This window comes from Triticum dicoccoides, chromosome 4B (assembly GCF_002162155.2).
Source record: "Triticum dicoccoides isolate Atlit2015 ecotype Zavitan chromosome 4B, WEW_v2.0, whole genome shotgun sequence".
NCBI lineage: Eukaryota > Viridiplantae > Streptophyta > Magnoliopsida > Poales > Poaceae > Triticum > Triticum dicoccoides.
This window is the reverse complement of record NC_041387.1, coordinates 60,473,252-60,500,134: the sequence shown is the minus strand read 5'-3', so window position 1 is coordinate 60,500,134 and position 26,883 is coordinate 60,473,252.

Genomic DNA, 26,883 nt, shown 5'->3' with positions numbered 1-26,883 from the left:
GTGGTGTTGCTAAGACGCCCGATTGTGGCATACTTGTTATTTATTTCATAATTTTAATACTACTATGTTATTGCATATTCATAAATAACATGCTTGCACGCATCAGAGTTTTATTTATCTTTTGTGACTGTCATCATGAGCATAAAATAATTTCAGCACATCATTGTTATATTATACCTGTGTTCATAATGTTTGCGAGTACATTCAAAGTACTCACTGGCTTGTCCCTGGCTATTGTCTTGGCCAGATTTTCTTGCACGGAGAGAAGCGATCGTGGCGACAGCCCCGGAACCTAAGCAACGGTGATAGCAGCCTCACGAAGATAGGAGTTAACCTAGTCAGCTGTTCCTGTGGGAATTTGAGTCCCATAGACACTGATGATCCACAAACCGCTTCCGCCATCAATCATTAGAAACCATTTGTTGTAGTCACAGGCCATAATGGTCTTGTACTACATATTTTGTATTTTTCTTGGAATTTCTGTATCAAGTTGGTGCCTCATCAGCTAACAGTTATCCTGGGGCTGGTGAGCACAAGGGCCATTTTCTGGAAATTAACACCCGGAGAATCGGTCCCCACAAAAGACCGGCTATCGGACACATAGCGGGACGGACACACCAGGAGGACAAGAAGCTTTGGCGCACAAGGGAATCCTCAGCAAGTCTCTGATAACGATCGTTATACCTATTTTACATACCCGCATACAGCCCACCCCTGGTCATGATGTGTCAAACAGTCCCATTTTGCTTATCACACTACTTGTATATGTACGCTTTGACATATCATTTGAATAACAAGGGAAAATAGTGTATAGCGCCAGCTTGCTATTACGTTTATTTACCCCTTTCCTTTACTGCTTATTTATTATAACTGTGCATTTTGGCACGACCAGTTTGCCAGGGGCTTCAGTGTACCCCATAACCTGGCAAGAAAAGTCCGAATACTTTTGACAGTGCGGCAACCCGAACTTATAGCACTATATGCATCAGCTCTGAATCATGTCTTGGGTCAATAGTTGGGTTTGCCCGGCTCCTATGTTTTGGTACCTTACGTTCCTCTATATCGGCTAAGGTAGCGCAGGGAGAACTACTGTCATTGTGTCCCGATTCTTCCGAACGAGCACCTCAGTAGAGAAAGCCGAAAAATGACTGTCATGATAAGGCGAGAGCTGGTCGCTATTTGAGAGGTCTCAAATCCTTAAAGATTTTTTCCGCTTCATGCGAGGAATCGGCCTCGTCCGATTTAGGCATGTATAGCGCCCCGAGTCCGGCCTTCCGGATACTAGGGGCTTCGCCAAAATTTAAAATTGTAGACTTCTATGGCTAAGTGAGAGCGTTAAAGCCGTACAGTATGATTGCCTCATTCGCGGCGCTAAACACCTCCTTAAAAGGACCAAAAATTTGGATAAAGAGCGTTTATACTTATCCCGAACACCCCAGTACTAGTTACATGGGGGCAGAAGCCGACGACTGGGAACTCTCAAGAATTTATAAACGGCCGCAAAGAAGGTAATATTTTAAATTAACAAGTGCCATATAGTGCACATGAACTCGTTTTCATATTACAGGATGACATGAGTACATTCATTCAAATATTACATCCTTGGTACATTCATCTGCCACAAGGCGAGCACCCTTAATGACTGTCACGCCCAATATGCGATACTATCCTAAAGAGGCTCGAAGGTCCCACCAAGGATAGAACCACATATTGAAACGCTTTTGCAAGGTGGATATCATTACATCAACATTACATAATAGATGGGGATACATACAAGAGGCATACAATGCCACACGAATACAACACCATCATACATAAAAGCATCATCCGACTATGGATGAAACACAAACAGAAACTCAAATGACAACCACCCTGCTAGCCCAGGCTGCCGACCTGGAACCTATCCCCTGAATGATGAAGCAGAAGAAGAACTGACAACAAGCAAGCATCGCTCGCGCGTCATGATCATCGCAACCTGTACCTGCAACTGTTGTTGTAGTAATCTGTGAGCCACAAGGACTCAGCAATCCCATTACCATGGGTATCAAGACTAGCAAAGCTTAATGAGAAAGGAAGGGGTAAAGTGGTGAGGTTGCAGCAGCGACTAAGCATATATGGTGGCTAACATACGCAAATAAGAGCGAGAAGAGAGCAAATGGAACGGTCGTGAAACTAGCAATGATCAAGAAGTGATCCTGAACTCCTACTTACATCAAACATAACCCAAAACCGTGTTCACCTCCCGAACTCAGCCGAGAAGAGACTATCACGGCTACACACACGGTTGATGCGTTTTAATTCGGATCTGGTGTCAAGTTATCTACAACCGGACATTAACAAATTCCCATCTGCCCATAACCGCGGGCACGGCTTTCAAAAGTTTAAACCCTGCAGGGGTGTCCCAACTTAGCCCATGATAAGCTCTCGCGATAAACGAAGGATATACCTTCTCCCAGGAAGACCCGATCAGACTCGGAATCCTGGTTTACAAGTAAATGGTAAAACAAGACCAGCAAGACCGCCCGATGCGCCGACAATCCCGATAGGAGCTGCACATATCTCGTTCTCAGGGCAACACCGGATGAGACAGGCTACGAGTAAAACCAGACGTCGAGTATCCCCGAGGGGTCCCTGCAGGCGGCTCGGTTCGGACCAACACTTAGACAAGCACTGGCCCAGGGGGGCTAAAATAAAGATGACCCTCGGGCTCCGGAAACCCAAGGGAAAAAGGGCTAGGTGAGGCAAATGGTAAAACCAAGGTTGGGCCTTGCTGGAGGAGTTTTATTCAAAGCAAACTGTCAAGGGGGTCCCATAAATCACCCAACCGCGTAAGGAACGCAAAATACGGGAACATAACACCGGTATGACGGAAACTAGAGCGGCAAGAGTGGAACAAAACACCAGGCATAAGGCCGAGTCTTCCACCCTTTACCAAGTATATAGATGCATTAATTAAATAAGAGATATTGTGATATCCCAACATAATCATGTCCACCATGGAGCAATCTTCAACTTCACCTACAACTGACAATGCTATAAGAGGGGCTGAGCAAAGCGGTAACATAGCGAAGCAATGGTTTGCTAGGAAGGGTGAAAAGGTTAGAGGCTGACATGGTAATTTGGGCGGCTTGAAGAGCAAGTGATAGGTAGCTCAGCAAAGCGATAGAACGAAGCAACTAGCATAGCAATGATAGTAGTGAGATCCAAGGTGACGGTCATCTTGCCTGAAATCCCGCTAGGAAGAAGAACGATTCCATGAAGAAGACAAGCGGACGTAGTCGAACAAATCCTCATGACTCCGGAACGAAACCGAAGCTAGCGAGAGAAGCACACCGGAAAGAAGCAAACAACATGGTAAACAAACATCACATGCACAGGGCATGATGCACAATCAAGTATGATGCATGTCCGGTTTAATGAGGCATGGCATGGCAAGTGCAACAAACAGTACTACAAGTTAAGTGGAGATCAATATGCAACGAGTTGCATATTGACGAAACACCACATTCATTAATTTAGTTCACTCTTGTTTATGTACCCAACAATATTAAATGTTGATTAACATGGCAATAGGTGAAGTATAACAAAACTACCTATCTAGGCAATTTTAAAGGAGGCCGGAAAGAACAAACAACAATTCCGGAAAATCCTCATGTCCATATTTCAAATTTGGTACTGTTCTGCCCTAAAACATATTTTAAGGTTGTTAAACAGGAAAATAAAGTGGACCATGTTAAACTAGGCATTTTTCCACCCCATTTACATATAAAGTTTATTTAAAATGGAGCTACGGTTATTTAGTTATGAAATAAAGCATTTTAACATGGCATTTGAGCAAATTTAAACAAACAGCATTTTAAACATTTAAACCATGGATGAAAGTGGCATATTAGTAATCTACACAAAATTCTAAGCATTTTACATATATAAATTATTTAAATATGATGCACGGTTCATGAGTTATTATATGCATGATGCTTAGGGGTTTTTCTGTAAAACTGCAGATCACTGGATAATGCTAAAATCGCAGACAAGAAAACAAAACAGTACGCGGGCCAAAACTGTTGGATCTGGGCTGCTCACCACGGGCTGAGGCCCAGGTCGGTGAGGTGGCAGGGGAAGCAGGCCGGCTGGCTTGAGGCCGAGCGGCCCTGATGGAGTTGGTGAGGGGCGCGGTCAACGGGACGACGAGCCAACTGCTCCTGCTCGTAGCAGAAGAAGCAGAGGACACAGCGGCAGCGGTGGCGCATGAGGCGTGACGCGGCAGGAGCTCCGGCAAGGCGGCCTCGTCGGGGATCAATCGGAACGGGACTGGAACGGCGGGGTCCGGCGGATCTGGGCGCAGGGATGGGGCTCCAGCGGCGCGACTTGGCTCCATGGAGATGGCACCATGGGTTCCTACAGGGGGAAGATATGGGGAGGTGAGGGGCATCCAGAGGAAGCAGAGAAAGGAGAAAAGATGGACATGGCAGGGAGTGGGAGAACCTGGCGGGAGGCTGCTTCGGCGAGTTCCAGCGGCAGGGCGGTCGACGGCCGAAGGGAGGCGCGCGTGCGGAGAGGCGGCGAAGTGATGAGCCGGAGGAGGCGGTTGGCGCTCAAACGAGGGGCTCCTGGCTCGAGGGCGACGAGCGTGGGGCGCTGCTGCTGCTGGCGGAGCAGGACAAAGGCAGAGGGCGACGGGGCTCATCTGTTGGTGGTGGTTGCCGGCGGCGAGGCGAGGTGGTCGGAGATGAGGCGAGGTGGAGGAGCACAGGGTGGCTCGGGCCTCCGAGGATACTGGCGCGGCGAGGATCTCGGGCAGGGAATAGCGGAGGAGCTCGGGGATCGGGTTACCCGATTGGTCAACCGCGCAAGATGAGGGAGGCTGTCGGGGAGGATTTGGATCGGGAGGGATGCCGAGGAAATGAAGTGGCGGCGGCTAGGGAGGATCCCTAGAAAATAGGGTTAGGTCCAAACTGGACTAGGAATAGACTATATATATATATATATATATGGAAAAAGAGGGGAGTTGGATCATCCGATCAAAATCCGACGGCCGAGAATAAATTGCATAGGGGAGTCCAGCAAATAAATGCAGATGTTTTAGGGATGTTTGGGGTTGATCCGGATTCATCGGTAACGACAACCCGGATCGGGTTTGGGGAAGTTTCGGACACGCACGCAAGGGGGTTTGGTCGTCACGGTCAAGAGGGAAGCAAAAACCCGATTGGTCTGGAACGGTCTGCGCGAGCAAGGCGATCCGAGGGAAGGTGATGAAGGCAAAGGGAGAAACGGCAACGACGAACGAATGTAAGTTTTGAAAAATGACGGCAACGAAGTGTTGATGCAATGCTGATGATGCTGTGAGATGAAATGAATGACATGAACAAAATGCAAAACAAAAGACAAAACCCAACCACGAAGGAAATATCATATCGCATCTCCAGAAAAGGCAAGAGTTAGAGTTACGAATATGGAAAGTTGCATCCAGGGCGTTACAACACTCCACCACTACGAGAGGATCTCGTCCCGAGATCTAGGATGGCACCGGAGAGAAATGGAAGAGGAAGAGAAGAGGTAAAACTAAGTTGCTTCTTTGACGAACGAGTGAAACCACGAACCTTGAGAGGTTGAGCAATTTATAAGAAAGAGTACAACAGAGATGAACAAGATTGCAACAATCCGTTAGAAAAGAGGAACAAGGAACATTATGAGAACTTGACGGTTGCAAAGACACGAATCAAGAGTTTAATGGACAAGATAGAATTTGAAACCACTCCGGTTAAAATTAGATAGAGAAGGAATAAGATTGATATAATTTGGGCAGCACTCCGATTGAAAGAAGAAGGAAACCTTGATAAGATGAAAAGCACTTGAAGAGATGACACAACACTCCGGTTAAATGGATGAGCAAGGAAAAAGAACACGATCTTGAGAAAACGAGATGATTGGTCGAAGAGAGCAACATCACAATGCCTCCGGAAGAAATGAAAGAATGGAATGGAATGAACGGAGGGAAACAAGATCTTGAAAGAACACGTTTACAAGAAATGCTAGAACGGAGTTGTTGGAAAACCAACAAGAAAAGAATAAGCTTGTAGTGGGCTTATGGAAACATCTCAACACTTGAGGTGAAATTATACCACTAACGAAAAACAATTGCTTGTTTGAGATCAATGAAGAGATGAAAAACCTCTTTCACCGAGAAGGATATGGAGAAAGCTTGGATCATTGATAAACACCACAATTAGCAACATTCCTTCGGGAAGGCTTTTAGGTGAAATCTTTACCGAGCTAACTCCAACGAAGAGATTGATGGATTTAAAATACCTCATTCTTGAGAACATGTGAATCAAGAAACACGAACTCAAAATTATCAAGAATGACATAACACCACCTCAAATGATAAGGTAGAAAGAATTGCACTTCGCAATTCAAGATGAAGAATACTTGAACTCCTCAAAACAAAATGTGTGTTGAGCACCATGTTTACTTTTGAGTATAGCTTGGCGGGTCATAACTTCAAGAGAAATCTTGAAGAACAATTGAAGAATGAAAAGAGTCCTTGACGAACCACCATGTAGAGCCTCCATGAAGAACTCCGGTAATAAAAGGATGATAGAAAGAAAGAGAAGTTGAAAACACAAGGTGAAGCCTTGCGATGATTTAGATGGAGCTTCGCGACGAGATAATGCAGAAAACTTGGAACTCCGGAAAAAAAAATAGATGAAACACTAGAACCGAGAATTACTTTATCATGAACAATCTCCGGAAGAAAAGAATTGAATCACCTCGTGGAAATAAGAATAAGATTGATTGTATGCTTATCCTTCATCAAATTAAATTGATGGCAAGCAATGGATTTGGCATACTACTTATTCCCGTAGAAAGGATTAAGAGAGATATAGCGCAAACTTGAAGAAGGTCTTCAATGACCACCAGTAGGATTGAAACAACGAAAGAACGAGTGAATTGATACGATAATGAAGGAAGAGAAATCTTGAACAAACCACCGTAAGAATTGGAAACGAACGAAGTAAAGGGGTGAATCACCGGTAAGAATTAGAGAACGAATGAAGATACTTGAGGGAATTTGATACAAGAGAACAAAGAGATCATGAGCTGATTAGAGAATACTTGAGCGATGCACCGGTAAGATTTGGATAACAAGAGCTGAAGGCTGGAATGAATGATTCTGAGATGATGTGCTCCAGAGAATCAAACTGAAAAGACTCCTGAATAGATCCGGATGGGTGAAATGAATTCTCACATTCAAAAACAATTATGAGAGGATGGCATGAAACTAGAACCATGAATCTTCAAGAGAATGAAACAAGATTTTAGGAGAAATCTCTTCCTCGGTCTTCAAATGTTGAGAATGATGATGAGAACCACCATGAATTGTTGAGGCACTCCGAAATGAAGAATAGAAAGGTTGAACCAATGATGAAAATATTTGAAAGCGATCTTGGAGAAAGAATATGACTGATGAAAATTCATTCTTACGTCAAACTTCGCAAAGAATTTGGGAATGGCTTAGGGAAAATTAGAAGAGTCGGGTAAGATCCTGGGAAAAGACCTGTGGGTTAGGGCCCACTCAAAATAAAACACCGTTGGAAATGATTTTAAAGAGAGATTGCACCGGTTGAATTAAATAGCTTGAATGAGATAACAATCTCCAAATAGCTTGAACGGATTAAGAATGGAAAACACAAATCTTCTGAGATATCTTCAACACTCTAGAACAAATGAATAGCAAGAGGTGGGTGATTGAGAGGTGCACCGGCATGAGAAAGCATTAGACACGAGGAAAGGATATGATCGACAAAGCTTGAATTGAATCCACCGGAGAAGAAAAAGAGAACGAAGAATGATAAACTCAAAGCTCCGTTAGTATCTTCCTGAGAATCACCGGATAAGAACATTGACGGGAAAAGAATGGAGAAACTTGACATCCATAAGATGGATAATTGATTAAGATATCTGGGTCCTTGAAGAAAAGGGTGGGAGGGCGGGAAAACAAAGGCAACTTTGGGGCAGATGGAATGGACACCGTTGAGAAAACTTAGAGATGATCTTGCAAGTGTTGAAATGATTGGATCCACTTGAAGAGAAGCACGCCGGTTGCAAAAGAATTAACATGATGACCTCGATGATCAAGAAGGATAAGTATTCACATAGCAATATGAGAACACCGTATAGGAAAGGTATGGATTCAACATTTGACTTCGAAGCAACTCGAATACCACAAATAAAACAAAACAAAGGATTTGGCTTGCAGAATAAGACGGAACTAATACATATGATAGAGATTTACCCAATCCCATATCATGCATCTGTCGGAAATATATTCTAGGAGCTACTTGAATTACCACCTATAAACTCCCGAAACTTTTTGGTTATGCAATATGGTGTTGGGGATACAGGGGAAGCAATATATCTCACCCAAACTAACAATCCCTACATCCAGCTGTATCCATCCGTCAACACATAACCAAGAAAACTCCGGAAATCGTGTACCTCAACCTTCAAAAAGCATCCATTATACGAGTTATGGCAATACTCCCGAACTCCCCAGTACTGGGTGACGTTGAGGTTATCTCACCAACAACTGCATAAAAGAGATTTTCTATGTCGGCAAAACTCAGGTATTCCAGAACTGCAACGATAAAATTATGACGACAACACCTCGGAGCTCCACTCCCCGTGTTAATGCCACATAATAGACAGGAGGCACCAAGAACAATGTTCTCATCACAAAACCATCGGAACGATTCCAAGATACCCGCGTGATCCTAAAAAAAATTAGTGAAATTTGAGGAGAGGAAAGACAAAACATCTACGTCAGGAGACCTCACCAGAGCGACGAAGGGGGCTGAGGAGTAAAAAGAATCCTACTCTCCGATATATATAATCCTAAGACTCAAAATAGTTTTCTTCTAGACTCAACAACGGCCAACAATCAAGGGGGCTCCTATGGTCGGTCGAGGCTCTGATACCAACTTGGCACGCCCAATATGCGATACTATCCTAAAGAGACTCAAAGGTCCCACCAAGGATAGAACCGCATATTGAAATGCTTTTGCAAGGTGGATATCATTACATCAACATTACATAATAGATGGGGATACTTACAAGAGGCATACAATGCCACACGAATACAACACCATCATACATAAAAGCATCATCTGACTATGGATGAAACACAAACAGAAACTCAAATGACAACCACCCTGCTAGCCCAGGCTGCCGACCTGGAACCTATCCCCTGAACGATGAAGCAGAAGAAGAACTGACAACAAGCAAGCATCGCTCTTGCGTCATGATCATTGCAACCTGTACCTGCAACTGTTGTTGTAGTAATCTGTGAGCCACGAGGACTCAGCAATCCCATTACCATGGGTATCAAGACTAGCAAAGCTTAATGAGAAAGGAAGGGGTAAAGTGGTGAGGTTGGAGTAGCGACTAAGCATATATGGTGGCTAACATACGTAAATAAGAGCGAGAAGAGAGCAAATGGAACGGTCGTGAAACTAGCAATGATCAAGAAGTGATCCTGAACTCCTACTTACGTCAAACATAACCCAAAACCGTGTTCACCTCCCGAACTCCGCCGAGAAGAGACCATCACGGCTACACACACGGTTGATGCGTTTTAATTCGGATCTGGTGTCAAGTTATCTACAACCCGACATTAACAAATTCCCATCTGCCCATAACCGCGGGCACGACTTTCAAAAGTTTAAACCCTGCAGGGGTGTCCCAACTTAGCCCATGATAAGCTCTCGCGATCAACGAAGGATATACCTTCTCCCAGGAAGACCCGATCAGACTCGGAATCCCGGTTTACAAGACATTTCGACAATGGTAAAACAAGACCAGCAAGACCGCCCGATGCGCCGACAATCCCGATAGGAGCTGCACATATCTCGTTCTCAGGGCAACACCGGATGAGACAGGCTACGAGTAAAACCAGACCTCGAGTTTCCCTGAGGGGGCCCCGCAGGCGGCTCGGTTCGGACCAACACTTAGACAAGCACTAGCCCGGGGGGGGCTAAAATAAAGATGACCCTCGGGCTCCGGAAACCCAAGGGAAAAAGGGCTAGGTGAGGCAAATGGTAAAACCAAGGTTGGGCCTTGCTGGAGGAGTTTTATTCAAAGCGAACTGTCAAGGGGGTCCCATAAATCACCCAACCGCGTAAGGAACGCAAAATCCGGGAACATAACACTGGTGTGACGGAAACTAGAGCGGCAAGAGTGGAACAAAACACCAGGCATAAGGACGAGTCTTCCACCCTTTACCAAGTATATAGATGCATTAATTAAATAAGAGATATTGTGATATCCCAACATAATCATGTCCACCATGGAGCAATCTTCAACTTCACCTGCAACTGACAATGCTATAAGAGTGGCTGAGCAAAGCGGTAACATAGCGAAGCAATGGTTTGCTAGGAAGGGTGAAAAGGTTAGAGGCTGACATGGTAATTCGGGAGGCTTGAAGAGCAAGTGATAGGTAGCACAGCAAAGCGATAGAACGAAGCAACTAGCATAGCAATGATAGTAGTGAGATCCAAGGTCATGGTCATCTTGCCTGAAATCCCGCTAGGAAGAAGAACGATTCCATGAAGAAGACAAGCGGACTCAGTCGAACGAATCCTCATGACTCCGGAGCGAAACCGAAGCTAGCGAGAGAAGCACACCGGAAAGAAGCAAACAACATGGTAAACAAACATCACATGCACAGGGCATGATGCACAATCAAGTATGATGCATGTCCGGTTTAATGAGGCATGGCATGGCAAGTGCAACAAACAATACTACAAGTTAAGTGGAGATCAATATGCAACGAGTTGCATATTGACGAAACACCACATTCATTAATTTAGTTCACTCTTGTTTATGTACCCAACAATATTAAATGTTGATTAACATGGCAAGAGGTGAAGTATAACAAAACTACCTATCTAGGCAATTTTAAATGAGGCCAGAAAGAACAAACAACTATTCCGGAAAATCCTCATGTCCATATTTCAAATTTGGTAATGTTCTGCCCTAAAACATATTTTAAGGTTGTTAAAAAGGAAAATAAAGTGGACCATGTTAAACTAGGCATTTTTTCACCCCATTTACATATAAAGTATATTTAAAATGGAGCTACGGTTATTTAGTTATGAAATAAATCATTTTAACATGGCATTTGAGCAAATTTAAACAGACAGCATTTTAAACATTTTAACCATGGATGAAAGTGGCATATTATTAATCTACACAAAATTCTAAGCATTTTACATATATAAATTATTTACATATGATGCACGGTTCATGAGTTATTATATGCATGATGCTTAGGGGTTTTTCTATAAAACTGCAAATCACTGGATAATGCTAAAATCGTAGACAAGAAAAAAAACACTACGCGGGCCAAAACTGCTGGATCTGGGCTGCTCACCACGGGCTGAGGCCCAGGTCGGTGAGGTGGCAGGGGAAGCAGGCCGGCTGGCTTGAGGCCGAGCGACCCTGATGGAGTTGGCCAGGGGCGCGGTCAACGGGACGACGAGCCAACTGCTCCTGCTTGTAGCAGAAGAAGCAGAGGACGCAGCGGCAGCGGCGGCGCATGTGGCGCGACGCGGAAGGAGCTCTGGCGAGGCGGCCTCGTCGGGGATCGATCAGAACAGGACTAGAACGGCGGGGGTTCGACGGATCTGGGCGCAGGGATGGGGCTCCAGCGGCGCGACTTGGCTCCATGGAGATGGCGCCATGGGTTCCTGTAGGGGGAAGATATGGGGAGGTGAGGGGTATCCAGAGGAAGCAGAGAAAGGAGAAAAGATGGACATGGCAGGGAGCAGGAGAACCTGGCGGGAGGCTGCTCCGGCGAGTTCCAGCGGCAGGGCGGTCGACGGCCGGAGGTAGGCGTGCGTGCGGAGAGGCGGCGAAGTGACGAGCGGGAGGAGGCGGTTGGCGCTCAAACGAGGGGCTCCTGGCTCGAGGGCGACGAGCGTGGGGTGCTGCTGCTGCTAGCGGAGCAGGATGAAGGCAGAGGGCGACGGGGCTCATCTGTTGGTTATGGTTGCGAGCGGCGAGGCGAGGTGGCCGGAGACGAGGTGAGGTGGAGGAGCACGGGGAGGCTCGGGCCTCCGAGGATACTGGCACGGCGAGGATCTCGGGCAAGGAATAGCGGAGGAACTCGGGGCTCGGGCGACCCGATTGGTCAACCGCAGAAGATGAGGGAGGCTGTCGGGGAGGATTTGGATCGGGAGGGATGCCGAGGAAATGAAGTGGCGGCGGCTGGGGAGGATCCCTAGAAAATAGGGTTAGGTCCAAAATGGACTAGGAATAGACTATATATATATATATATATATGTGTGTGTGTGTGTGTGTGTGGAAAAAGAGGGGAGTTGGATCATTCGATCAAAATCCGACGGTCGAGAATAAATTGCTTAGGGGAGTCCAGAAAATAAACGCAAATGTTTTAGGGATGTTCGGGGTTGATCCGGATTCATCGGTAACAACAACCCGGGTCGGGTTTGTGGAAGTTTCGGACACGCACGCAAGGGGGTTTGGTCGTCACGGTCAAGAGGGAAGCAAAAACCTGATTGGTCTGGAACGGTCTGCGCGAGCAAGGCTATCCGAGGGAAGGTGATGAAGGCAAAGGGAGAAGCGGCAACGGCGAACGAATGCAAGTTTTGAAAAATGACGGCAACGAAGTGTCGATGCAATGCTGATGATGCTATGAGATGAAATGAATGACATGAACAAAATGCAAAACAAAAGACAAAACCCAACCACGAAGGAAATATCATATATCTCCGGAAAAGGCAAGAGTTAGAGTTACGAATATGGAAAGTTGCATCCGGGGCGTTACAATGACATTGTCATAATATTGTTCGGGGTGGAGATGCTCCTTGCCCATCGATGGCACCTCCGTTACCAGCTTCTCAGCGTCCATCTTTCACCAGTGCACTTTCACACGGGCCAAAGCCATGCGTGCACCCTCAATGCAGACAGACCGCTTAATGACTTCAAGCCGCGGACAGGCATTCACCATCTGCTTGACAAGGCCAGAGTAGCTGCTGGGCAGGGGCTCGCCAGGCCACAGCCGGACTATGAAGTCCTTCATGGCCAGTTCGGCCGCCTTGTGAAGTTCGACCAGTTGCTTCAGCTGGTCGCTCGAGGGCATCGGATGTTCGGCCCCAATGTACTGGGACCAAAACAGCTTATCCGTCGAGCTCCCTTCCTCAGCCCGATAGAACTCTGCGGCATTAGAGATGCTATGCGGAAGATCTGCGAATGCTCCTGGAGAGATCCGAATTCGGGTAAGTAAAAGGAAAGTATCCTTCACATGCCTGCTTTGCATAATGAAAGCCTTACCCGCAGCTATTTTCTTGGCCGCTTCAATTTCCTGGAGGGCCTTCTGGGCTTCGACCTTGGTGTCTTGCATGCTCTGATGGGCCTTCACAAGCTCCTACTCTTGCGTCTTGGAGTCACGCTCCAAGGATTCAAATTTTTTGACAAAATCCTGGAGCTCTTGCTGGACCTCATCAACCCGAGCCTCTTGTTTTTCAGGCTCGGTGCGCTCCTTGGCCGCTTTGTTTTCGGCCTTGGATAGTGCCTTCTTAAGGGCCGCCACTTCGGTCGTGGCCCCTAGTAAAATTCATCATGCTTCTATTAGCATTAATGATTTTTTTCCTTTATATAACATTCAGACGGGGTATTACTTACCTTTGTTCTCCTCGAGCTGCCTCTTCACGAGACCGAGCTCTTCTTAGGCCCGCCCCAGGCTCTGCCTCAGTCCGGAGACCTCCGCAGTGGTGGCGGCGGGAGCCAGCAGCGACGCCTGCTTATTCACATAGACATAATATGATTAGACTCCAGGGAATAATATTTGATCCTCTGTTTGGCCTTTCTTTCCGAACACCAAATAGAGCATCAGGGGCTACTGTCTATACTGTGATACTTTCTCATAATTTAAATTATTTACCTCAAAGCCTGTCAGGAGGCTGGCACAGGCTTTGGTCAATCCGCTTTTGGCGGACTGAACCTTCGCAATCACCGTACTCATAAGAGTAAGGTGTCCTTCATCAAGGGAAGCGCTCTGAAGCGCTTCCACCAAGTTATCCGATGCCTCTGGATGGACAGAGGTCATCAGCACAGGCGGCTCACCCCCCTGGGCGAGGGGCTGCCTGCCTGAATCCGAAACCACTGGAGGTTCTGGCGCAGTATCCGGCTGGGGGCCAAGCTTACTACGGCCCCCTCATTAGAATCCATGGGGATCTTCCCCCCATGAGCCCGGCATCGGGGGTTTCACCTTGAGGCATCTCCACAACTATCTCTCCCTAGCCCAGTATCCTCTAAGATAACACCTCGGTGTCATCTGCGGGCCGGGGAGTGGAGGCCGTTGGGAGCGAATAACTATTCATCTCCGACCAGCTCAAGGACCCATCCGAGGAGGATAAGTTGATATGGGCTTTGGACGGACTGCATGAACATATTTTGACATAATAAGAAGCCATAAAGCCAAAACATGCAAGAAGTATTATGGTATCCGGATACTTACGACTTCGCCAGGGGCTTGGCCCTGGGTAGCCACTCCTCCTTGCTGTAGGCGGCCATTGTGGAGTGGTCCGGAGGGAGGTTCCTTCCCTTCTTTGACCCTTCGGCCTCCCCGAAAGGGGAGGCCTTCCTTTTCTTCTCCCCGTTGGTTTGGGGGAGAGGGTTTTCTTCTTCCTCCTCATCATTGTCGTAGGAGGAGTGCGCCTCGGTGTCTTCGGATGATGAGTCTGACACCACGTTGTGTCGGAGACTTTTTCTGGTCCCCGTGGCCTTCTTCTCCGGCACCTCATAGGGCGCTGGAAACAACATCTCCATTAGGAGAGCGGTTGTTGGATCTTCAGGCAACGGAGCTGGACAGTCGATCCGCTCCGTTGTCGCCACATAGTCTTGTTTAATTAGTATGATGGCTTAGATTCCTCCCACAATCATACTGAGGAAGGGCACATCTCGTGAAATATAGAGAGCTTACCGGATTGGCGGGGCGCCTTGTGCTGAGCCCGCGGTCGTCGGTGGTGGGAGAAGGAACTTCGACGGCCTTGAACAACACCTTCCAGACGTCTTTGTGCGTCATGTCGAAGAGCTCTCGCAGCGTCTGGTGTTTGGCCGAATCAAACTCCCACATGTTGAATGTCCATCTTGGCACGGGAGAATCCGGCAGAAGAGCATGACCAGGACCATATTGACAAGCTTGATCTTCTTGCTTATCATGTTTTTGATGCAGTTCTGGAGTTTGGTCAGCTCCGCGGGCGCACCCCAGGCTAAGCCATTCCTCTTCCAGGAGGTGAGCCGCATGGGGATGCCAGATCAGAATTCGGGGGCCGCCGCCCAGTTGCCCTCGCGTGGCTCAGTGATGTAGAACCACCCCGACTGCCACCCTTTCACGGTCTCCACATAGGAGCCTTCGAGCCAGGTGATGTTGGGCATCTTGCCCACCATGGCGCCTCCGCACTCCGCTTGCTGGCCGACCACTATCTTCGGCTTCACGTTGAAAATCTTTAGCCACAGGCCGAAGTGGGGCTTGATGCGGAGGAAATCCTCGCACACGACGATAAACACTGAGATGTTGAGGATGAAATTAGGGGCCAGATCATCAAAATCTAGCCCGTAGTAAAACATGAGCCCTCGGACAAATGGGTGGAGGGGGAATCCCAGTCTACGGATGAAGCTGGGGAGGAACACAACCCTCTCGTGGGGTTTCGGAGTCGGAATGATCTGCCCCGCATCCAGGAGCCAGTGCGTGATGTCAGCGGCCAAGTATCCGGCCTCCCGGAGTTTCGTAATGTCCTCCTCCGTGACGGAGGAGGGCATCCACTTGCCTCCCACTCCGGACATGTTTGGAACGGTTGTACGGAGAAGGTGAGAACTGGGGTGCTAGAGCTTGAGCATGCGAGAATGGATGAGCAAAGGAAGAAGAAGGCGTGGGTGAAAAAGGGGAATCCCTATCTCCTTATAAAGGCGGTAGAAACTGTGCGCCTCCCCACTGACCCATTAAAATCGCTTATTCCCCAGGCGCCACGATTGATGGCACGGTTCGGTTACCCATGACCGTATTGACGAGAATCCCGCGATAAGGGGACACGATCTCTGCTTTGCCAAGACGTGTCAAGGAAACCGCCTCACATTATGTGCAGTTGCTAGTTGTGAAAACCGGTTTGAATAAAGACCGGGCCATGGTGTGACGTCACGCTATGAAAAGTTGTCAGCAGATTAGATTCGTGGAATATTGTGCTCTCTTGTTGGGGAATGTAGTAATTTGAAAAAATTTCCTACGCACACGCAAGATCATGGTGATGCATAGAAACGAGAGGGGAGAGTGTGTCCACATACCCTCGTAGACCAAAAGCGGAAGCGTTAACACAACATGTTTGATGTAGTCATGCATCTTCACGGTCCGACCGATCAAGCACCGAAAGCACGGCACCTCCGAGTTCTTGCACACGTTCAGCTCGATGACGTCCCTCGAACTTCGATCCAGCCGAGTGTAGAGGGAGAGTTCCATCAGCACGACAGCGTGGTGACGATGATGATGATGTTCTACCGACGCAGGGCTTCGCCTAGGCACCGCTATGATATTATCGAGGAGGACTATGGTGGAGGGGGGCACCGCACACGGCTAAAAGATCAATGATCAATTGTTGTGTCTCCAAGTGGTGCCCCTCTCCCCGTATATAAAGGAGTGGAGGAGGGGGAGGGCCGGCCCTCTCTATGGCGCGCCCTAGGGGAGTCCTACACCCACCGGGAGTAGGATTCCCTCTTTCCTAGTAGAACTAGGAGCCCTTCCAAGTAGTAGGAGTAGGAGAGAAGGAAAGAGAAAAGAGAAGAGAAGGAAGGAGGGGGCGCTGCCCCTCCCCCTAGTCCAATTCGGACTAAGCCTTGGGGGGGCGCAGCCTCCCCTCTCTCTTTCCCCTAAAGCCCAATAAGGCCCATATATTCCCCGGCGAATTCCCGTAACTCTCCGGTACTCCGAAAAAATACCCGAATCACTCGGAACCTTTTGGAAGTCCGAATATAGTCGTCCAATATATCGATCTTTACGTCTCGACCATTTCGAGACTCCTCGTCATGTCCCTGATCTCATCCGGGACTCCAAACTACCTTCGGTACATCAAAACACATAAACTCATAATATAACCGTCATTGAACTTTAAGCGTGAGGACCCTACGGGTTCCAGAACTATGTAGACATGACCAAGACACATCTCCGGTGAATAACGAATAGCGGAACCTGGATGCTTATATTGGCTCCCACATATTCTATGAAGATATTTATCGGTCAAACCGCATAACAACATACGTTGTTCCCTTTGCCATCGGTATGTTACTTGCCCGAGATTCGATCGTCGGTATCTCAATACCTAGTTCAATCTCATTACCGGCAAGTCTCTTTACTCGTTATGTAATGCATCATCCCGCAACTAACTCATTAGTCACATTTCTTGCAAGGCTTATAGTGATATGCATTACCGAGAGGGTCCAGAGATACCTCTCCAACAATCGGAGTGACAAATCCTAATCTCGAAATACGCCAACTCAACATGTACCTTCAGACAGGGGCGGAGACAGGGGGGCGAGCATGGGCTAGACCCCCAATGACCGCCCCCCCTCAAAGAAATACAATAGGTTCCAGTACTAATACGTACATGTGTATGCGCTAGTGGCCGGAGATTACTGCCTAATTTTGTTATTTAAGCCCATAGTATCGTAGTTTTGCACGCACCAAAGCCCAGGATGCAACAAAAATAGCCCATCTAACTGATGCCCACGTATATAGACGATAGATCAAGGACTCCTGGTCGTTCGTTAGGTCCGTTCTTGCCTCACAAACAGATCGATAGACCCATCTATCTCGCCGTCGCCGCTCGGATGCTAGGACGTCTGCCGCCGGCCCCAAGTCGCTGACAATAGACTTGATTGCTGGCTTGTCGAGGCAGCCAAGTACCCCGCGAATACGGCATCTGCCGCTGATCGTCCTTGGTCGCTTGCGTACGCCCACACACAACCAAATAATTAGGCAAGGTACATACACAGTATTATACTATATATACAGAAGTTTTGCTAGTATGATCTAACCCCGTTTGCTTTTGTTTGGCTGTATACTTTGTTAGTTGGAAAACGAAGATAGTCTCAAATTTATGCTAGTGCCGATTATTTTTGATCTAGACATTGGTAATAGTGATACTAAAGCTATATTTTTGTTTAAAAATCCCAAATAAAGTATGGCCAGTTTTAAATATATTTTTTTCAAAAACTAGTATGAGTCTAAGTATTTGAGATGATTGGATATTACCTATAATATTTCCAAACATATGTTATACACTACTTCTGATCGATATATCGTACTATAGTACTATACTTTTGATCGTCATCACTTGCCCCCCCTATGTCCAAATCCTGACTCCGCACTTGCCTTCAGAGACACCTGTAGAGCTCCTTTATAATCACCTAGTTACGTTGTGACGTTTGGTAGCACACAAAGTGTTCCTCCGGTAAACGGGAGTTTCATAATCTCATAGTCATAGGAACATGTATAAGTCATGAAGAAAGCAATAGCAACATACTAAACGATCAAGTGCTAAGCTAACGGAATGGGTCAAGTCAATCACATAATTCTTCTAATGATGTGATCCCACTGATCAAATGATAACATATATCCATGGTTAGGAAACTCAACCATCTTTGATCAATGAGCTAGTCAAGTAGAGGCATACTAGTGACACTATGTTTGTCTATGTATTCACACATGTATTATGTTTCTGGTTAATACAATTCTAGCATGAATAATAAACATTAATCATGAAATAAGGAAATAAATAATAACTCTATCATTGCCTCTAGGGCATATTTCCTTCATCTCTACAGTGGTATGTGGAATTTGTTTTGCAGAGCCGGATACGGTTCTCGTGTTCAAAATCTTCTATGGAGTATTCAGAGAAGGAACCCGCCTTGCAATGCCGAAGACAATCTGCACGCCGGACTCATCGTCATTGAAGCCTTGTTCAGGGGCTACTAAGGGAGTCCTGGATTAAGGGGTCCTCGGACAGCCGGACTATATACTTTGGCCGGACTGTCGGACTATGAAGAAACAAGATTGAAGACTTCGTCCCGTGTCCGGATGGGACTCTCCTTTGCGTGGAAGGCAAGCTTGGCAATTCGGATATGTAGATCTCCTTCTCTGTAACCAACTCTGTGTAACCCTAGCCCCCTCTGGTGTCTATATAAACCGGAGGGTTTAGTCCGTAGGACAACAACAATCATAATCATAGGCTACCTTCTAGGGTTTAGCCTCTACGATCTCGTGGTAGATCAACTCTTGTAATACTCATATCATCAAGATCAATCAAGCAGGAAGTAGGGTATTACCTCCATCGAGAGGGCCCGAACCTGGGTAAAACATCATGTCCCCTCCCTCCTGTTACCATTAGCCTTAGACACACAGTTCGGGACCCCCTACCCGAGATCCGCCGGTTTTGACACCGACAGTGGCCACGATCAGCCACCACATCACCATGCCTGCTTCGAGGACGGTAGCGGGACGTCCCGCCACCGCGCCCTGGTGAAGCGCGAGGCGGAGTCTGATTGAGCTCGGGAGGACGCCGCGGATCCCTCCTCGCGAGCCGTCGCAGGGCGCGCGCCATTTTTATTTTGTTTTTCTCCTTTTCCTGCATTGAGAGAGAGAAGTATGGAGCCCCGTGGGGGCGTGCAAGACTATCACCCCTAATTATCATGCTATTATTATCGTTCCCGAGCTGTGTTATGGTGTTGCGGCTATGTGCTTGCGCGTAGGAACAACTTAGCTCGGGATGTTTGCCGCAGTTTTCGCCTCACGAGGTACCTTCTTGAGGCCTCGCCGGGCATCTTAGGGTCTGCAAGGATCAGTCGGGGGAATAGTTTCTGAACCTTTGTCGCGAGGGTGACCAGCTCAGGTCCGCGAAACCAGGCGAGAAAGGACTCACGAGGGCGTCCGTGCAGCCCCCTCGCGAGGCTTGCGAGAGAGAGAACGAGCCGGGCGAAAACCAAAGATAGAGAATAGGGGCAGGGGACGGAAAACAACACTAGAAGCAACTCCAATAATGGTTCAAACAAGGGAGAATAAGCCAACTGCGGAAAGCAAATGAAAACCGCGTCCGGCACCTAGTCTAGTCTTCGACGTCTTCTCAGCAGCGCGGAGCTAAGTGCTACCACTGGGCATGGGCGGGAGCCCCCGAGGCCCAAGGGCAGCACTCCGAAGACTCCGAGGCGTATACAACCCCAACTCATTATTACGTGAGAGTGTCACGGCTGGCGAGCTTCACAGGCACTGGGCCTTCTTCACAGGCACTGGGCCTTTCTTGGGGCGGCGAGCTTCACAGGTGCCGGGCCTTCTTTACAGGCACTGGGCCCTTCTTCACAGGCACCGGGCCATCTTCATAGGCACTAGGCCTTACTTCACAGGCACCGGGCCTTCTTTATAGGCACTGTGCCTTACTTCAAGGGTAGAACCTCTGGAGGTGCTGAATGTTCCAAGTGTTTGGAATGGGCACCCCTTCCTGGGTCTCTAGGCGCGCGGCGCCAGGTCTGGAAACATGAACAACCTTGAACGGGCCCTCCCACATGGGCGAGAGCTTGTGCAACCCTTCCCTGGAGAGCACCCGCCTGAGCACGAGGTCACCTACCTCAAGTGTCCTAGGGCGCATGTGGCGGCAATGATACCGCCGCAGCACCTGCTGGTATCTCGCTGCGCGTAGTGCGGCCTCCTGACGGTGTTCCTCCCCCAGCACAAGGTCCATCCCCCACATGGCATCCTGTTGCGCTTCGTCAAACACTAGGACCCGCGCGGAGCGACGCCTGACCTCGCGAGGGAGGACCGCCTCTGCTCCGTAGAGGAGGAAGAACGAGGTCTCGCCAGTCGACTTGGTGGCGGTAGTGCGGATGGACCACAACACAGACTGGAGCTCATCGTACCAGCCCCTGCCGCAGGCCTCCAACTTCTTCTTGAAGGTCATGGTTTTGAGGCCTTTCAGGACCTCTGCGTTGGCACGTTCGGCCTAGCCGTTACTCTGGGGGTGTGCCACCGAAGCGTAGCATATCTGCGTTCCAAGGTTAGCACAATATGTTTTGAAGAGACTGTTGGTGAACTGCGAACCGTTGTTGGTGATGATGCGATTAGGGACCCCGAATCGGCTCACGAGGCCCTTGATGAACTTGACTGTGGAGCCAGCTGGGATGGTGCGGACAGCTTCCACCTCCGCCCACTTGGTGAACTTGTCGCTGGCGACGTAGAGGTAGTGGTAGCCCCCATGCGCTCGAGGAAACGAGCCCAAGATATCTAGCCCCCAGACCGCGAACAGCCACAAGGGTGGGATGATCTGCAGGCCCTGAGCTAGCTGATGAATTTGCTGGGCATGGAATTGGCAAGCTTCGCAAGCCCTCACCAGCTCGATTGCATCGTTAAGTGTTGTAGGACAGTAACACCCGTTGCGAAACGCCTTGCCGACGAGGGTCCGTGATGACGAGTGTGCCCACAGTCTCCACTATGCATGTCAGCCAGCAACTCCTTCCCCTGTTCCCTGGAGATGCAACGCAGCAAACCATCGTTTGACCGTTTCCGGTAGAGTTCTCCATCTTGGATGCAGTAAGACCTGGCCTGCCGGGCCACGCATTCCGCGTCCTCCGCCTTCTCTGGTAGAGCCCCTTGCATCAGGTAGTCCTTGACACATGTGCTCATACTTTGGCTCGTACACTTTGTTGGGGAAGTTGACGAAGAGCTGTGAGTCGCCTTTGAAGATGAGGCCCTTCACCCCCAGCGGTGCCGCAGCTTTTAAGCCCGCTATGAGGCTGTCATATTCTGCTATCTTATTGGAGACCTTCTCGCCATGCTGGAAGCGGAGCTGCATGGTGTAATAGAGCTTGTCCTTGGTGGGGGATATAAGCATTGCGCCAGCCCCCACGTCGTGTCGCGAGAATTCTCCATCAAAGTACATGACCCAATCGTCTGGTGCCTCGCTTCATGGGGAAAGTGACCGATCTTTGCCTGCTTCTAGCCCCGGCGCGTCTGTCCATTCTGCCACAAAGTCTGTAGGTGCGGCCCCTAGATGACCCTGGTTGTGCTGAATTCCAACTGAAATGCTTGTAGCTCGTTGTTCCATTCGGCGACCCTTCCAGCAGAATTGGGGCTCCTGAGTACCCTTTCCCATGGGTAGGCCGGGACAACCTTGATGTGGTGGCCTTGAAAGTAATGCTGCAACTTATGCGAGGCCACCAGCAATGCAAGCAAGAGCTTTTGCGGCATAGGGTATCGTGCCCTAGCATCCCGCAACACCGTGCTGACGACGTACACCGGATGCTCGACGAGGGCGGGTGTGCTGACGAAACTCGTGCCCTCCAGAGAATTAAGCGCCTCCTGAGTCGTCGGAGCCCCCAGCTCCTTGCTGCTTGGTGAGGCCCCTTCTGCCCTGGTGGCGTGTTCTTGTTGTGGCTGGTCTCCATCTGCCGAGGCCGTGGCCTTCACGAGGCCTTCCTGGTCTTGCGATGTCGCGGCCGGGGCCGTGGCTGGTCGTGATGCAGCCTTGACCTGGCGCTCTTCCCGAACCGCCAACAGAGCCACACTGGCGGAGTAGGGTGTGGCGGCGAGGTAGAGCACCAGGGACTCGAGAGGGCGCGGTGCCACCATCACAGGAGGGATGGTCAGGTACTTCTTGAGGTCTTGGAATGCTTCGTCATCCTCCTGTGTCCATTTGAACGGGCCTTTCTTCTTCATCAACTTGAAGAAAGGCATGGCACGCTCCCCCAGCTTGGAGATGAAGCGTCCTAACGCGGTTACGTGCCCAGCGAGCTTTTGCATTTCCCGAAGGGTTTGCGGCGGACTCATGTCCTCGATTGCCTTGACCTTCTCTGGGTTGGCCTTGATTCCTCTGTGGGACACGAGGAAGCCCAGCAGCTTGCCAGAAGGAACGCCAAACACGCACTTCTACGGGTTGAGCCGCAGGTCCACTTTGCGGAGGCTCATGAAGGTTTCTTCTAGGTCCTGGATCAATGTCTTCTCCTCCTGAGACTTCACCACAATGTCATCAACGTAAGCCTCGGTGTTTCTCCCGAGCTGTCGGCCCAAGGAGATATGCATCAGTCGCTGGAAGGTTGCGCCCGCATTGCGCAACCCGAACGGCATGCAGGTGTAGCAGTACACCCCGCACGGGGTTTGGAAGGCCGTCTTCTCCACGTCTTCTATCACCATCTTGATTTAATGATAGCCCGAAAACGCATCCAGGAAGCACAGCAGGTCGCACTCAGCGGTGGGGTTGAAAATTAGGTCAATGCGAGGGAGTGGGAATGGATCTTGAGGGCAGGCCTTGTTGAGGTTGGTGAAGTCGACGCACATGCTCTCCTTTCCTCCCTTTTTCGGCACAACAACAGGGTTTGTCAGCCATTTGGGGTAGCGAACCTCGCGAATGAGACCTGCCGCTTCTAGTTTGCGGTTTCTTGGATGATGAAGGCCTACTTCTCCGTGGACTGCCGCCTTGTTTTCTGCTTCACAGGGCGTACATTGGGGCAAAAATTTAGGTGATGCTCAATCACCTATCTTGGGACCCCCGCTAGCTGCTTGGGTTCCCACGTGAACACCTCCTTGTTCGAGCGCAGGAATTTCACTAGTGCCTCCTCCTGGCCGGGGACGAGATTGGCACCTATGGTGAAGGTGGCCGAAGGACCCATCCTCATCAACCGGTACCTGCTTGGTTTCTGCCTTGTCTTGGGTGAACAGATGCTTCTTCTTGGTTGGCATAGCCCCCTTGGCCTTGGAGGTATCAGTGTTGGCGGGCTGTGCTGCCGCGGCTGTCTTGAGGGCGAGCTTGAGCGCCTCAGAGCATCTTTGGTATCTCCAGCCACGGTGAGGGTGCCGCTGCTCCCGGGCATCTTCATGAGGTTGTAGGCCGGATGGGCGCTGCCATGAATTGGGCCAAGGTTGGGTAGCCGAGGATGGCGTTGTATGGTAGGCCAATGCAGGCGATGTCGAAGTTGACCAGCTCCGGGCGGAAGTTGTCGTGTGTGCCAAAGGTCACCGGTAGGGGGATCTGCCCCAGGGAGCCGGAGGAACTGCCTCCGACGCCCGAGAAGGGCTTGCTGGGTTGGAGCAATTCCAGCGATACATTGAGGAGGCTGAAGGCCTCCATCGAGAGCATGTTGAGGCCGGCACCGCCATCGATGAGGGTCCTGGTGACGGCCACCTCGCAGATGGTGGGTGTGCGAAGCATTGGGAGCACACCCGAGCAGGCAGTGTTGACCGGGTGATCGTCAGAGCTGAAGGTCAGGTCGGCCTCGGGTGCCGCCCAGCCCGGGGGAGCTCCGTGCCGCGTGAGGGCGGCGCCAATCTGGCGGACAAACGGCTTGTTGTGGTCGCCCGAGGGTGGCGCCTGCGAGCCGCCCAGGAGAGCTGCGACGACCGGGGGCACCGGCGCAGTGTAGTGGGCGAGGAAGATGTTGTGCAGCTCCTCCCAGGAGGCCACAGAAGCCGTCGGCAGGTGGAGTAGCCACACACATGGGACGCCGGTGAGGGCCATGGGAAACCAGTTAGCCATGACCCTGTCGTTGCCCCCAGCCTTGAGGACGGCCTCCTCGTACACCAGCAGGAAAGCCAGTGGATCCGTCGCGCCGTTGTAGCACGGTGGCATCCCTGGCTTGAACTTGTGTGGCCACTGCACCTGTCGCAAGGCGGAGGCCAAGGCCCAGAACCCCCTGGCCCCAGCGCTGGTGTTGGCCACCGGAGCAGGCAGCGCGTTGTCGGCCATGAGGGTGAAGCGCGGTGTTGACGGAGAGCGGGTCGACGGAAGGGAGAGCTCCAGAGCACCCCTACCTGGCGCGCCAAATGTCAGATGTCGGGTTCCAGCAAAACCCTTAAGGTTCAAACTCTAGGGTGCGCACGAAGATCTTCTCCCTACCGATCCACGCCCCAAAGCCTTGCTGCGAATCTAAACTACACGATGAACAACACAAGGGACACAAGGTTTATACTGGTTCGGGCCACCGGTGTGGTGTAATACCCTAATCCAGTGTGTGGTGTGGTGGATTGCCTCTGGGGCTGATGATGAATAGTACAAAGGAAGAACAACCTCGTGAGGGGTGTTCTTGAGCTGGTGCGGTGCTCTGCTAGGGAAGGATTCGATCCCCTTTCTACTGTGGTGGCTATCTCTATTTATAGAGGCCTTGGTCCTCTTCCCAAATATTGAGAGGGAAGGGAGCCAAAAACGTCCATTTTGAAGGGGGACAGCTAGTACAAGCTATCTTGACTAAAGTTGGTCTTCGACTGCCAAAGGCACTGGCGATGATGCCATCTTGGGCTTCACAGTGATCTCCATCCTGCTGCCTACTGGTCTTGGTCTAGTTGCACCGATAGGGAAACCTTCGCTTGATGCCTCGGTACCCCGCGCCTGCCCCCTTCGCACCAAAGAGGAAACGAAAACACTGCATTGGCTGGCGCCCGCCTGGCACCTACCTGGTCTCGATCGTCATGGCTTGCGTCACGAGCACCTCGCTAGGTACTCCTTGCCTTGATCTCTCTACCTCCTCGCGAGTCTGCCTGGTGAGGACGCCCCTGAGTAAGCCTTGCATCGTCCGCCCCACGAGACTTGGCCCCTCAAGAGGGTCTGGAACTTGGGTCGACGAAGACGGGCCGTACTGGGCCACTGCTTGAGCCACGTCGCAGGACGAAGGCAGGCAAGTTTGGGAACACCCGTTCCCAGGACGCCTACAATAGCCCCCGGGCCCAAGCCGCGCTCGGACTTGGTTTAGCAGCGAAGCCAAAGGGCAAGTGCAGAGCGCCGCAGGCCCCAACAATCTGCGGCCTTGGTCACCGCATGGCGGTTGATTGGACGTGGGCGTCTCTGCTTCCCCATGCTGCCTCGGCAATTGCCCGATTTGACGAGTCCCTGCTGCATGCAAACGGAGTCATCATTACCTGGAATCGTGGAGGCCGGCAGTTGGCATCCCTTGGGCTATAAATGTGGAGGGGCGCAAGCCCCCGCTGCACATCTCCCCTCTCCCCACTTGCTTCTTCTTCCTCCTTGCTCCAGTTGCTTGCCTTGTCCCATGGCGCCTGCGAAGAGGTTCTCGGCCGCAGAAAAGGGGAAGGCTCACTAGGAAGGGCTCGGCTCCCCTCCGCCAAAGTGCGACTGTGGTGGTCGCCCCCGCAAGCACCCCGTGACTCCTGCAGCGGCCCCTCGTGGTCGCGGTGCTGGTCCTTCGTGCTGTGATGGACGCCCGGTCGGCGGAGGAAGATGCACCGTGGCTGAGCGGCCTCCCCGACCACGCTTTCACTCGGCAGAGGTGCTTTCGAAGATTGTCGTGTGGTCGGTAGATCCGGCCGGCAACTGGCTCTAGCTCCCCCGCTTCTTTGCCGGTGAACTGCTGGCGGATGGCCCCGGCGGGCTCTGGCTGCAGGCGGACAGCTGCTGTAGCAGGGCTTCCTAGGTTGCTGCGGAGATCTCCGTTGCCAGGAACATGGCCCTGGCTCATTGCTGGTAGACGTTTCCCCGCGCGCGTGTCCTGGGCCGGCGGTGCACCATCCACTTCAAGTTCGATGGCGACGCGACCCTCTACATGAGGGTGTTCGGAGAAGATGGCCGCCATGTAGGGTGCTGCCCTGAAGACGATGACGGCGGTGAGGTGCTTGGTCTTGGTGATGGCTGCAACGAGGGCGAAGGCAAACCCAATCTTGGTGGCTGATAAGTCCATTTTGCATCATGCTTTTATATCAATATTTATTGCATTATGGGCTGTTATTACACATTTTATCGCAATACTTATGGCTATTCTCTCTTATTTTACAAGGTTTACCATGAAGAGGGGGAATGCCGGCAGCTGGAATTCTGGCTGGAAAACGAG